This window comes from Populus nigra, chromosome 8 (genome assembly GCF_951802175.1).
Source record: "Populus nigra chromosome 8, ddPopNigr1.1, whole genome shotgun sequence".
Taxonomy (NCBI): domain Eukaryota; kingdom Viridiplantae; phylum Streptophyta; class Magnoliopsida; order Malpighiales; family Salicaceae; genus Populus; species Populus nigra.
In genome coordinates, this window is record NC_084859.1 from 2,934,940 (window position 1) to 2,949,625 (window position 14,686).

Consider the following 14,686-nt stretch of genomic DNA (forward strand, 5'->3'; position numbering starts at 1 on the left):
TGGACGTTGATAATTGATAATGAACAGTTAATATTTATGAGAAGTTGTAATTGGTTTGTTGGATAATCTCGAGGTAAACCAATATTTTTGCAAATTTATTTGCCTAACATAGTTAATTAATACATGTTGTCATCATAATTTTATAAAAGTTCGATAGAAGTCATGGATGATCGTTCATGGATGTATCGAGATTCACCCCAAGGATTGCAGAGGATGGATTATTGTAACGGGGTTCAGGGTTTTATTAATTTCGCTACATCTATTCCCAGAAATTTTACTGGAGGCGGTATTAGGTGTCCATGCAGGAAGTGTCAAAATAAAAAGTATCTGCATTCAGATGTTGTAACGATGCATCTTCTACACAAAGGGTTTATGGAGAATTACCAGTGTTGGTATGCACACGGAAAAGTATTTGTTAGTAAGAGGAGAATGGGAGAAAGGGTGGTTGGGTTAACTTCTAGTGCTAGCAACGTGCATGAAGCGGCAAATGACAACACTAATCCTTACAGGAATATGGTTATGGATGCAATGAGAATGAATCAAGGTAATGTCAGTCAATGTCTAATTGTAGAAGAAGAACCTAATGCAGATGCAGCTAGGTTTTTTGATTTGTTGAAAGACTCTGACGAACCATTATAGGATGGATGCACGAACCATAGTAAATTATCGGTCGTAGCACAGGTGTTCCCCATCAAGTCAGATCACGGGTTGAGTGAGGTCGGGTATGACAAGATTATTGAATGGGCGAGAAGCATTTTACCTGAAGGGAACAGGCTGAAAGAGAACTTCTATGCTGCGAAGTCCATGATGAAACCCCTCGGTTTAGGATACCAGAAAATTGAGATGTGCCCTAACTTCTGCATGTTATACTACATTGTAAATGCTGAGATGACCGAATGCATGACATGCGGGCATTCCCGTTACAAACCTAGAACTAGCACATGACATGGCACCAATCACATGATGCGGTTGATGGAGTGATGGTGCATCCTTCTGACGGCGAAGTGCGGAAACACTTTAACAGTATGCATCCTCACTTTTTAGTTGAATCAAGGAACGTGCATCTTGGGTTGTGTACAGACGGATTCAACCCATTTGGGTCATTTGCTGCTCCTTATTCTTGTTGGCCAGTCATACTAACGGTTTATAACTTGCCACTAGGGATGTGTATGAGGCCGGAGTTCATGTTTTTATCTATGGTCATACCAAGTCCGAGCAGCCCAGGCCGGAATATAGATGTTTGTCTTCGACCGTTAATTGATGAGTTGGCGCAATTGTGGTCCTCCGGAGCTTTGATTTATGATATATTAAGGAAACAAAATTTCGTTATAAGGACGGCTTTGATGTGGACTATCAATGATTTTCCAACTTATGGAATGCTTTCTGGTTGGAGCACACATGGGAAACTAGCATGTCCATACTGCATGGAAAACAACAAGGCATTCACGCTAACAAACTGAGGTAAAGCTTCTTTTTTTTACTGTCACCGTCGTTTCTTGCCACATGATCACAGGTACAGAAAGAATAGAAAAGATTTCTTTGTTGGCATATTTGAAAAGGATGTTGCACCCCCGCGTCTTTCTGGTGAAGAATTGCATGATGTTGTATCAGAGTACGGTGACATTGTGTTTGCTCTCCAATCAGGTAAGTAGAAGTTCCCTGGTTTTGGTTTGACTTATAATTGAGTAAAGTGAAGTATCTTTTGGGAGCTTCCTTATTGGAAGACCAATCTTCTCCGCCATAACATTGATGTCATGCACATTGAAAAAAACATGTTTGAGAACATTTTCAACACCGTCATGGATGTCAAGGGAAGACAAAGAACAACATCAAGGCTAGATTGGATGTAGCGTTGTTCTGTAACCGTAAAAATATAAAGTTGGTTTGTGATGAGTCACGGGTCGTAAAACCAAGAGCAAGCTTCGTGTTAGAGAAAAACGCACAACTACTAGTCTACAAATGGCTTAAGAGTCTGCGTTTTCTGGATGGACATGCCTCGAACATAACAAGGCTGATTAATATGGAGGAATGCAGTTTGTATGGAATGAAGAGTCATGACTGCCATGTGTTTATGCAAACACTCATCCCATTAGCTTTTCGTGATTTGTTGCCAAAAAGGATATGGGATGCACTCATGGAGATCAGTCATTTCTTTAGAGATTTATGCTCCAGCAAGTTGAATGTTGATCATATTGAGAGGCTTGAAATGAATATCACCGAGACACTATGCAAACTTGAGATGATATTCCCTCCATCATTTTTTGACTTAATGGAGCATCTCCCCATACATCTACCGTTCATGGAAAAAGTTGGAGGACCGTTCCAGTATAGATGGATGTACCTATTCGAACGGTTAGATATTACAGTTGCAATGTAATTCATATGTAAAAGTATTTTCTTTGTTTTTCTTCATTGAAAATATTTGATTAATTCAATGTAGGTACTTGTTCAATCTCAAGAAAAAGGTTAAGAACAAGGCACATGTTAAGGCTTCCATATGTGAGGCCTATATTGTTGAGGAGATCTAAACATTTATCTCATACTATTTCGAACCTCGTCTGAGAACGAGAATCAATCGCGTTCCACGACATGATGATGGTGGTGAAGTGTCTTCTAGTGGAAACTTGTCAATATTCTCTAATCCTGGACGACCCACACCTAAAAATGCTGTAAGAGGAAGATATTTGTCAGAAATAGAGTTCAAACAAGCACACAATTATGTTCAATTTAACTGTGATGAACTGAGACCTTTTATTCAGTAAGTGTATATATGTGTAATACTAATTAAACTTTGCCAATAATATACTGTTAATTATATAATGTAATATAATACACTCATTACCACTTGCAGGGAACATCGAAAATATTTGTTGTCCAATAACTCACAGCTGACCGAATCCCAGATCTTTCAATTACAAGATGAACAATTTGCCACATGGTTTAGTAAGTGTAGGTTGCGTGATTTTTGGTATGAAGCACAAAAAAGGGGGAAAAAAAACCACAAGAGATAGGGGTTTCCAAGGCTGGAATGATGTTGCGGCTTGGAGGTATTTCAAACCGATATACATCCCGGAAGATATATGGCCGCACTATCTTGAGTTCGTGACGTCTGAGCAGCTCACACGACGCTCACAGTCCGGTGCTGGAAACCGGAATCGGCCATTTCATGGCTCGGTGACAACGCACACTGGCGGCTCCGTTCCGTTTGCTGCACAAGCGAAATGGATGGTAAGATTAATTTAAATGAAATATATCGTTAAATTAAGTTGTTGTTAATAAATCTTTTTTCATTGTAGGCTATGTCTCTTGGACGTGAGCCGAGCCCGATGGAGCTGTTTGTGGAGACGCACGTGCGGAGTCAAGATCGCCAAAAAAGGGCGCAACAGTTCGTTGACAACCGTGCTCAACATTTCGTGGTATGTTTGTTCAACCATTTTATTTTGTAAGTTATTATGTTTATTGAATTGAATATGATGATTACTTTTTTTATTTTCAGGAGACCTATAATAATCGGTTGAGGGAGAGATACGGGGATGATATTTTGACCCATCCGAAATTCGATCTGGATTTGTGGATGGAGGTTGGATCATCAGGTGGACCCGATAAAAATCAGGTTTACGGGCTCTCCAACACTACGGCCGACAACTTGCGGTCGACCCGTAGTGTTTCAACCGTTGGGAGCTCCCAATCAATATCGAGCTCCCAATCTAAGGAGTTCGTGACCTTGTAGCAACACACGGCTCATCTCACCGAAAAATACGACCACCTATCAGTGGAGTACGCACAACTCAAAGCGTCTCATGCACAACAAAGAGCGGAGTCTGAACAACAAAAAGCGGCTTATGAACAGCTTCGTGAAATGATCATGAACATGGCAACACAGAGTGGAACATGTGCGCCTAATCCTTTTTGGTCGTATAACCACCAGCCTCCTTTATATTAATTTGTAATAAACATTATTTACCTTTAAAATTTCATTTTAAATTTTTTTTGAAACACATTTAGTTTGTAATGAATATTAGTTAACTTTGATTTTTTGTTTTTGATGTTTAATATAATTTTTTTGTTTTTGATGTTTAATATAAATTTTATTTGCATAATTGGTTTTTATTACCATTAATTTATATAATTTTATATTATGTATTCTAAATAATTTTTTAAAAACAAATTTAGAAAAAACTATTACAAAGGGTTTTACCGACGGAATGAATCCGTTGGCATTTGACAGTAGCTGCCACATTCACCGACGCATTTACAGACAGATATATTCGGTCGGTATTTCATACACTCACCTACAGCTTTACTGACAGAATTAATCCGTCGGCATTTGACAGTAGCTGCCACAATTATCGACGAATTTACAGATGGATATATTCGGTCGGTATTTCAAACACTCACCGACAAATTTACCAACGGTACGTAGCCGTCGGTAAATCACGATATCACCGACGGAGTAAAATCCTTCGGTATATTTCAAGCGGGAAACTTTTTTTTTGGCGCGCAAATTCTATTTGTAAAACCATCGGCAAATGATTTTTTTGTGTTTCCGATCGATATAGCGACGAAATGTGGAATTACAGATGAAAGGAAAGCCGACGGACATAATCTGTCGGTGAAGATGTCGGTAAATAAATCACCGACGAACTGGTAATCACACACCGACAGAATATTTCCATCGGTAAAACTGTGAAATCTTGTAGTGTATACTTTGTTTTTTTGTGTTCAATTTTAATGTTATCACATTTATAATAGTTTTCATCGTGATTCCATCAGGTAACGCAATACAGGGCTCAGCTATGCTAAAGGCAAGGACATGTAGTTATTCGCTACTTCTACCATTGAAGGTGATTACTATCAAATCAGCGGATTCCATACATTTTTTTTCATAATCTAAGAAATTAATTTTTTGTCTTTATATATTTTTCTAACCTAGCTATCATGCCTTCTCCCATTATCATTTAGCTTATTTTCAAAAAAATTTAATCAATTTACTTCCTTTTACTCCTAGGAAAACCAAACCTCGCTAGCACTGTTGCCTCCTTATGGTATTTCCACCCAGAAATTCTTGAGGTTCTTCCATATAATCATTAGTAAGCTAGCTCTTTATCTTCTTTTTTGTCTCACTTATGTTCTTAAATTATGTATCTCACTTCTAAACATTTTATCAAGTTTAAAGTTGATTGTATTGTGACTGATGGTAATGATATTGCAACATTTCTAATAATGGGAAAAACTGCTAAAAACTTCTTTGGCTCCTCTGCCCACTACTATCTCTATGACAAGGGGGTTTATTGATTGCATCCCACCTCCCATGATTGAAAAATTAAACAAGGACAAGATTTTCCAGCTGAGATTTGGAGTTTTTGGCTCAGTTGTCAACCATTGTGACATCATTGTTATTAATATCTTTGATGACATTGTAACTAATGAAGCTTCACACCAGCCTGTTGAACCAGAGCTACATGTTGTTGATATTCCTCTTAATGATCAAGCAACTTCATCATCCTCTAAAGTTGCCTCTCCATTGGACCCAACAACACCATCACCTCTTCCATTGTCTAAAACTAATGCTAATTTCTCACAACAGCCACAAGTGTCCCCAAGGCAACCATATATGGTTGGTCCTTTGCCATCACAAACCAAAAGACAGCTGCTGTTTGAAGATTAAACGCCTAATGAAAGGTGACTTATTAATTTATTTTGGATTCACAGCTCCTATCTCTTATTTAAAAGTTGTTGCCTTTCAATTTCATCAATGTCAGTTGTTTCTTTTTGTTTGAAGAGTAGCAGATACATAACTTATTAATTTATTTTGGATTCACAGCTCTACAATAGCTGCTGCAGCTGATCCTCGAGGTGGATTTGCATCACTTGACCGTGATACATCAGCCATCACTAAGGCAAATGATCCACCAAGCAAACGCCAATGCCCTTAGCTTACACGCAGCGTTTAAATAAAACCACGGCCACGCTAGTCTTGTTTTTCATTTCTGTTAGTTGTTACTATTGCGAAAGACTCCTGTAACTAAGCTAATAAATTCTCTAGAATCTACTCCCTACTACTATATTTGTAACTACTTATAGAACAGAAGGAGAATATAGAATGCAATACAATTATCGTGTTTTCTCCTTTGTTCCCTCTACTCTTTCTCTCGTCTTCTTCCCACCACCCCTCTGTTATTCTACGTACTCTTTATGTTAGTTGGGAAGGCCACTGCCACACTAGCTCATCAATTGGATTCTCTTCTAATTGGTTCTCTCAAGAATCAACTTGCAACAGATTCCTACAAGCTGCGGGCAAATCTTCAGTGTTTCGACAGGCAACCTCATGAGCAGAAGAAAGACAATCTGCGACCACTCCAAGCTTCTCGTTGCTCCCCTGTTCCGATTAGAAACAGAGATTCAAGAAGCTATGCCACTGTCCTGAAACCATCATCTCCTTGTTCATCATTAGGCACTGGCTGGGACGACACTGCTTCCTCACTACAATTGTTTCGCAATGGAGGTCCACACAAGTTACCTGTGGTTACCTGACAAGTTACAAACGTCAATTACAGAATTATTTTTCCAAACAACCATCATACTGGTGGTCTTCCATAATCTTTTTCCAAACAACCCTCAGATAGTTAACCTCTATGCAGTGTGAGAAAAGGTTAACTCATTGCATTTTCATAAATTGAAAGGATTTCTCTTCTTTTCTTTATCAATTACAGCACATGCATAGAGGTGTTCATACTAAGAGTAAATTCTATTGTAATGTTTTCACAGAGACTCCCCTGGTTTGCAACTAATTCACTTATATATCTTGGAACATAGCCATAAATGAAGGGTTCTTCCAGTTCAAGAAAATTAACCATGAAGCTCGTAGCTACAATTTTTAGACAGAAGGGTGGCCAAGTAAACTCCTATACTCTGGAGGAAGTAAAAATAGATGTCTATGTATTTTGATGTCGTATATTACTTGACCGACACTTGCTTATGTCATTATTTATTTTTACTTTTTGCTAATGATTCCATACATTTCTCATATTGGTGTGGTTTGTGAGTTCAGGGTTCTTGCTCGTTGCTACTAACTTTACTTGCCCAAACATCATGGCTTGGCCAGAACCAGCCTGGCCCAAAAAAAAAAACAAAACAGGGGGGGGATTATTTTCCCCCTCTCGTCCTCCTGCATTCTACATGTAGGAGAAACTTATACCAAAAATAAAGTAAAAGTGGAGGGGAAAGAAGAGTTACCTGGCACGGAAGAGGCGGTGCCTTGCTGGTCTGGCTGCTTCACTGGTGGTGCTGTGGTGGAGGCCAGTGGCGGTGTCGTGGTTCACGGACGGCAACTCCAAGCAATGGTGCTACTGTTTCAAGCGACGGAGAGAGAGGTTCTTGCTCTTCTGTTTATTTCTCTCGCAAACCCTCCCCTGTTTCAAACTCGTCTTCTTTCCTCTCTCTCTCTCTCCCATCTGCTTTCCTTTTCTTTTCTTCCCATTTCCTTTTTGTTTCTCTGTGTTTTTTCTTTTCATTTCTCTGTGTTTTTCCTCCTCCTGTAACTGGTGTTGAGAGCAGTATTTATAGGGTAAAGGGCAGAGGGGGCATCCCTATCGCCGCCCTATCGCTACGCATAAGGAGAGGGGCCTTCCTGCCCTGCCACGACGCCAAATGAGGTGGCCAATGGGTGTGATTTGCACGGACGGCGCCGGACGAGGTGGCTAATAGGTGTGGTTTACAGGGACGGCTTCGTTGGCTTCCAATTATGAGGGGGAGTGTGCATGCGGGGAAGAAATAAATGAGAAACACAAATTTCTATCTTCCCCTGTTGCACGTCCAGGGGAAGAAGAAGGAGGAACAGTGTCACTCTAAACGACACCGTTCTGTTCTTTTTTTTTTTAACATGAAACGACATTGTTCTTATCACAACACATCTAGTTGGGTAATTCATACTACAAGTTTCAATAATTTACAAACAAATACAATTTCACAAAATCTAAAACAAATCATAACAAGTACAAAATTATACATTCATACTGCAAGTTTGTTTGAGAAAAAACAATAAAATATATACATACCCTAACAAAATACATATATTAAAAAAATTCAATAATAATAAAATTCACATTTTAATGTTAAAATTAAAAAAGATAGATTTACTTACAAAAATGACAAAATCCACAATAAATGAGGACACAAATGTTGTGACTACAAAAAATAAAGAAGGATGATTTGTGTTGAGAAGTGAGGGATGTTTTTGGGGGGGAGGGGTTATTTACAGTTTGGGAGGGGAGAGTTTGTTTAGATGCAGGGATGGGGGAAGAAGAAGGAGAAATAGGGGAGAGGAGGGGAGGCGACGTGGTAATATATTAACGTTTACCGATGGAATCATCAACGGAAATCTTCTGTCGGTGATTGCATCGACAATTTTGCCGGTGAAGGGGACACATCACTGTACGAAGATCCCAGTTTGAATCCCTCTGCAATTTCATCAGTAAAATCGCCCACAAAAACTTCCACGTCATTGCACTGCTTTGTTTTTCAAAATTCTTTATACTCCATCTGGGATTCTATTGGTATATACCGATAGAATAATTATGTCAGTATATACCGATGATTTTAGCAACGGATTTAAATTGGTCGGTAAATATCACCACAAATTACCGACAGAAAAATTCTGTTGGTTTTAGTCCAAATGGTGAATAAACTATCCCAAATAAAAATTAGGATATTATATTTGTTTTCATTTACACGTCAACGGAAAGCCAACCAGTTCTCGGAGTGATCAAATCATGCCAAACAGCTGAGAATCTTTACAAGAACTCAAGAAAATGTTAGGATACTGACATGCAAACCTGACAAGATAAAAGGCAAGGGATAGGATAAAATGAGAAATGAGACACACAAGAATTTACGTGGTTCACCTAATTAGGCTACGTCCACGGGCAAGTATAGAAGGATTTTACTAAGTAATGTGGGAATTACAACCTCTCTCATGTAATAGGAGAACAACTAAGAATCTCTCTATTACTAGGAGAAAACACCTCACTTACTCTCTCACAAATACCTCACAACTTTGTGGGATTACTCTCTCTTCACTCTCCTCTTCTTCTTCTCTAACTTGGTGTGCAAAATAAGCTTGAAGGCATTGCCTATTTATAGGCAAGAGTGAGGGGACAAAAGCCATAAATCATGGCACCAATTATGCCACAAATTATGCCATAAATCATGGCACCTATTTATGCCAACAACTCCACTAATATTTGTCTTCCACCAATTAATTAAGTGGTGGCTTCACATTCTCCCACTTGAAGACTTTGATGATTTAATCAAGCCTTCACACTTGATCATCTGTGATTCTTCTATCTTTTCTATACTTGCCATCTTCATGCTGCTTACGTTTCTACACCATATATACTTATCAGTGTTGACTGGTTTGGTCAAAGCATCTGCTGGTTTTTCCTTTGTGTGAATCTTTTGAAAGTCCACACTTCCATCTTCCACCACTTCACGAACAAAGTGATACTGAACATCTATGTGTTTTGTTCTTGAATGAAACGCTGGATTCCTTGCAATATGCAAGGCACTCTGACTATCACAATACAAAGGAATCTTTTCTTGTTTGTGTCCGAGCTCCTCCATAAGTTTCTTCATCCATATTGCTTCTTTACAAGCTTGTGTAGCTGCCATGTACTCAGCTTTTGTTGTGGATAAAGCTACAACAGTCTGAAGTTTAGAGACCCAGCTCACAGCTCCTCCTGCAATTATGAACACATAGCCTGTAGTGGATTTTCTTTTCTCAAGGTCGCCAGCAAAATCTGAATCAACATAACCTCTGACAGTAAATTCTGATCCTCCATAACATAATGCGGCATCTGAGGTACCGTTGATATATCTCAAGATCCTCTTAATAGTATTCCAATGCTCTCTACCAGGATTTGCCATGTATCGACTAGCTGCTCCCATTGCTTGTGCAATGTCTGGTCTTGTTCATATCATGGCAAACATTAAACTTCCCACTGCTGATGCATACGGTACTCGAGACATCTCCATCCTCTCTGCTTCATTGCTAGGAGACATACTTGAAGATAATTTGAAGTTAATAGGAAGTGGGGTGGAAATTGGCTTACAATCTTGCATGTTGAAGCGACATAAGATATTCTTCAAATAATTCTTCTGAGAAAGCCAAATCTTCCTCTTACTTCTGTCTCGGTGAATTTGCATCCCTAGAATCTTGTTTGCTGGTCCCAAGTCCTTCATATCAAACGCCAACTATGCCTTCAATTCTTGGACTCGATCTTTGTTGGGGCCTATCACCAACATGTCATCCACGTACAACAACAGAATGATGAAAACATCATCTTCTTCAAACCTCTTGTAATACGTACAATGGTCTGAACTGAGTCTGTTGTACCCAAGGCTAATTATGAAGGAATCAAATCTCTTGTACCAACACCTCGACGCCTGTTTGAGACCGTATAGAGATTTGTTCAACCTGCAAACCAAGTTCTCCTTGCCTGTTTCAGCAAAACCCTCTGATTGGAGCATATAAATTTCTTCTTCAAGTTCTCCATGAAGAAATGCAGTTTTCACATCTAACTGCTCTAGGTGAAGATCAAATATAGCACACATTGCCAAGACTACTCTGATTGTAGTAAGTCGTACCACCGGAGAAAATATCTTATTGAAGTCTATTCCTTCTTTCTGAGCATATCCTTTCACTACCAATCTTGCACGATACCGCTCCACTTGATCATTGCCATCACGTTTTATCTTGTAAACCCATTTGTTGCCAATGGCCTTTCTTCCTTGTGGTAGCGGAACAAGATCTCAAGTGTTATTCTTGTGCAGAGCTTCAATCTCCTCTTGCATTGCTGTCATCCACATAGATATTGTTGATACACGATGTCGGGCGACGGCTCCCGCTTTTTTTGTTTATTTAACAAAAAGGGTTTTTTCTCAATTGGTCGAATAAAGATTTTATTGGAGTCGCCATCTAGTAATTTGAGGGAACTAGAAATTCCAAATTAGACACTGGTCCCAGAGATTCGGGTACGGGGTTAGTTATGATTAAGGGAAGGTAGACACCACCCTTAAAACATCCTTTCAAAAGAAAGGTTACCCTTACTTGTGTGTTTTTTATTTGATTCAAATACGATTATATTTTGGGCTTATTTGTAATTATTTTTAAATGATTTACGTCGGTCCCTAAAAATAGGAGACATGTTAAAAATGACATCAGTCCCTAAAAATTAGGAGACTCGTCTAAAAACTGACGTTTTAACCCTAAAAAGGAGAATTACGTCTGGGTTACCAAAAGAAATAATGGAAATAATCCATATTTGGTATTTACATTTTTGACATCGGTCCTTTAAAAAAAGAGACGTGTCGACTTTGGTTTTTGTATTTTTTTTACAACATGCAAGAAAATTTACAAGCATTTATATATAAAAAATATCAAAAATACCAGTTGAAACCCAAAAAATTACCTGAGTGTCACTGTATAGGTAAAATACTGAAATACCCTCGAAGTTCTCCGAAAATTAAGAAAATGCCACTGGCGGCGCGTGTGGCACACGCGCGGCTACTGTTGGCGGCGGGGAGATTTTCCGGCGAGATTTCTGGCCAACCGATGGTCCATCCTGGTAGATCTGATGTCGAGGATTCTGATGGTGGTGGTTTTGACGGTCGTTGATGGCTGATGAGTGAGAATCGACGACTTGAAGCTTCGGTGGCCGCCGACAATCGCGGCCCTTTTCCGGCCAGATGAGGCCGTGAAAACGATGAAAACCACCGGGGTTTTTCTTTACAGCAGGGGAGAAACCTTTCTGTGGTGGTGCGGAGGCTGGAGACGGCCGGAAAGTGGAGATCGGATGGGAGAGAGAGCGTCGTCGGCGAGAGGAGAGAGAGGCTCTGAGATGTGCTATGGTGTAAACGCGTGCACGGTGCACCAGTGCAGCTGAAGGCTGTGAATCGTTGGATTGCCGTTGAACTGATCCTGCGGCTGCGATTGGCTGGATCTGCAAGTTGATCGGACGGTCTGGATGAGCGGAGCTTCGATCTGGTGTGGCGCGGTGCTCCGAAAGCTCGGTACACCGGATGACGTGGCGCAACGGGATCAAATCTTGGAATATTTAAAAGGCTGAGATGTGTCGGGATATATTTGCTATTTATAGCCACTCACAGGGGACATGCAAATCTTTAAATTTCTACAAATCTTATTTTTTAAATCACCGTTTGCTTTCGGCATTTGTTTAATCACCGTTTGCTTTCGGCGCAACGCGTTGCGCCGTTTGACAATTTTTTTATTTTATTTTATTTTATTTTTTATTATGTATAATAATATATATTTATATAGGTAAAATTAAAAACTCTATTTAGTATTAGAAAAAACCTGATTCAACCACTAAAAATCCATTTTAATGACTGAAACTTATGTTGAAACACTGGGAAAAAAACTTTTGATGGGTATCAACCTAGTGAACCGGGTTTTGGTCGAAAATGATGGTTTTTGACCCGAAACAGCTCGAAACTCATTTTTTACCCTGGTCGACATGGTTTGACCCGTATTGACCCAGTGGACTCAGTTTTGGTTGGAATTGACAGTTTTGGCCCGAAACTCATTTTTTACCCTGGTCGACACGGTTTGACCCGTATTGACCCGGTGGACTCGGTTTTGGTCAAAAATGACGGTTTTGACCCGAAACGGCCCGAAACTTTTTTTTTACCCTGGTCGACACGGTTTGACCCGTATTGACCCGGTGGACTCGGTTTTGACCAAAAATGACGGTTTTGACCCGAAACGGCCCGAAACTCATTTTTTACCCTGGTCGACATGGTTTGACCCGTATTGACCCGGTGGACTCAGTTTTGATGGAAAGATGCGGTTGACTCGAGAAAAGTATATTTTTGAATTTTTAAACTTTTTTCTTAATTTTTTTTGGATTTTTATAAATAATAATAGAAATAAAATAACATTCGAGAAAATCTTCGTGGATCCAAAATTGGGTTACAACAGTTGCCCCCTCTTTACAATGCTTACGGTGCAAAGGCATTGGAAAATTCATTTTCTTTTGACTTTGCATAGTAAGTTTTGTAAAGAAAAACGATGGAAGTGTTGCAAAATGCACAGATTTTCAGTTGGTCTAATTCTTATGGGCGACCTGCCCAAGTGAAAAACATGAAAGTGTTTTCATTATTGATCTTGTGAAATACATGAAAGTGATTTCAGATTAATGTTGTGAAATACATGAAAGTGATTTCAGATTAGCATTGTGAAATACATGAATGTGATTTCAACAATGGTTTTGTGAAATACATGAAAGTGATTTCAACCTTAGTCTTGTGAAATACATGAAAGTGATTTCAAAATTGATTTTTTTTGTGAAATACATGAAAGTGATTTCAACCTTAGTCTTGTGAAATACATGAAAGTGATTTCAACATTTGTTTTATGAAACACATGAAAGTGATTCCAACAATGATTTTGTAAAATACATGAAAGTGATTTCAACATTGGTCCTATTTTCCAGGCGACCTGCCCGATGATAAAATGCGAGGAAACTCGCAAGTGCTCTAATTGTTCCAGGCGACCTGCCCGATGATAAAATGCGAGGAAACTCGCAAGTGGTCTAATTGTTCCAGGAGACCTGCCCGATAGTGAAATGCGAGGAAACTCGCAAGTGGTCTATGTCATCACCCAATTTTGGGTGATTCCCCAAAATTCATTTTTTTCCAAAAAAAATCAAAATAAAAAAAATAAATTAAAGGTCTAAGTGTACGCTGTTATGCCCAAAAGTAGAAAAATGCACATTCAAGGTCAAATTAAATGAGTATTGGACGAATTTGCATAAAAATTAAGTCTAATGACATAATTAAATTTTTAATGGGTCAATTTGATTTAATCATGGGCCAAATTGAATTTTAATTATGTTTAAGAATTAATTTGGGTCCAATTGAAGGAGTTAATTAAGTGCAAGGACTTAATTATACTTTAAGCAGGTCAAATTAATTGGAGGACTTAATTGGTGAAAAATTAAGTTTGGGAGCTTAATTTGGACTTAATTGAAAAATTAGGATTTTAAGAGACCCAATTTAATTTTTACCAAGTGAATTGATTGAAATCAGGGGCCAAACACAAAACTTGAGGGACCAATTTTGAAGCCCAAAAAATACTCTACCTATAAATAGCAACCTACAACTCAAAACAAAGGGGGGGTATTTTTGACAAAAAAAAGAAGAAAAAACCTAAACCTAACCCTAAAGAAACCCTTAATCTTCTTCTACCCGGCCGCCCCCCCTTCCCCTTGGTTTATGGAAGAATTTTCCCCTCTCTTGCCGGCCAAGAGCCTCCATCTCCCCGTCATCTTCCCTAACAACCAGAGAAGACTCCCCATCTAAAGAACCAGTCGGCGGTGCCCCCCTGGATTTGTTTCCTCTTCCCCACGCACGGCTGCTCCCACTCGGTTTTCTCCTCTCCAGCCGGTTCTCACATCTTCTTCGTTCCTCTCCCACCGAACCAGCGATCATTCCCCCTTGCCCAACGACAGCTTCTCTTCTCTTTCGGCCAAAAAAAACAGACCCGGCTCACTCCAACGAGCACCGCCTCCAGCAGCGCTGATCCACCCTCTCCACTGCCTTCAACCGACCCGAACGCAGCCACACCAAACCGAGACCCAGCTCCTCCATATCAATGGATCCTCTTCTC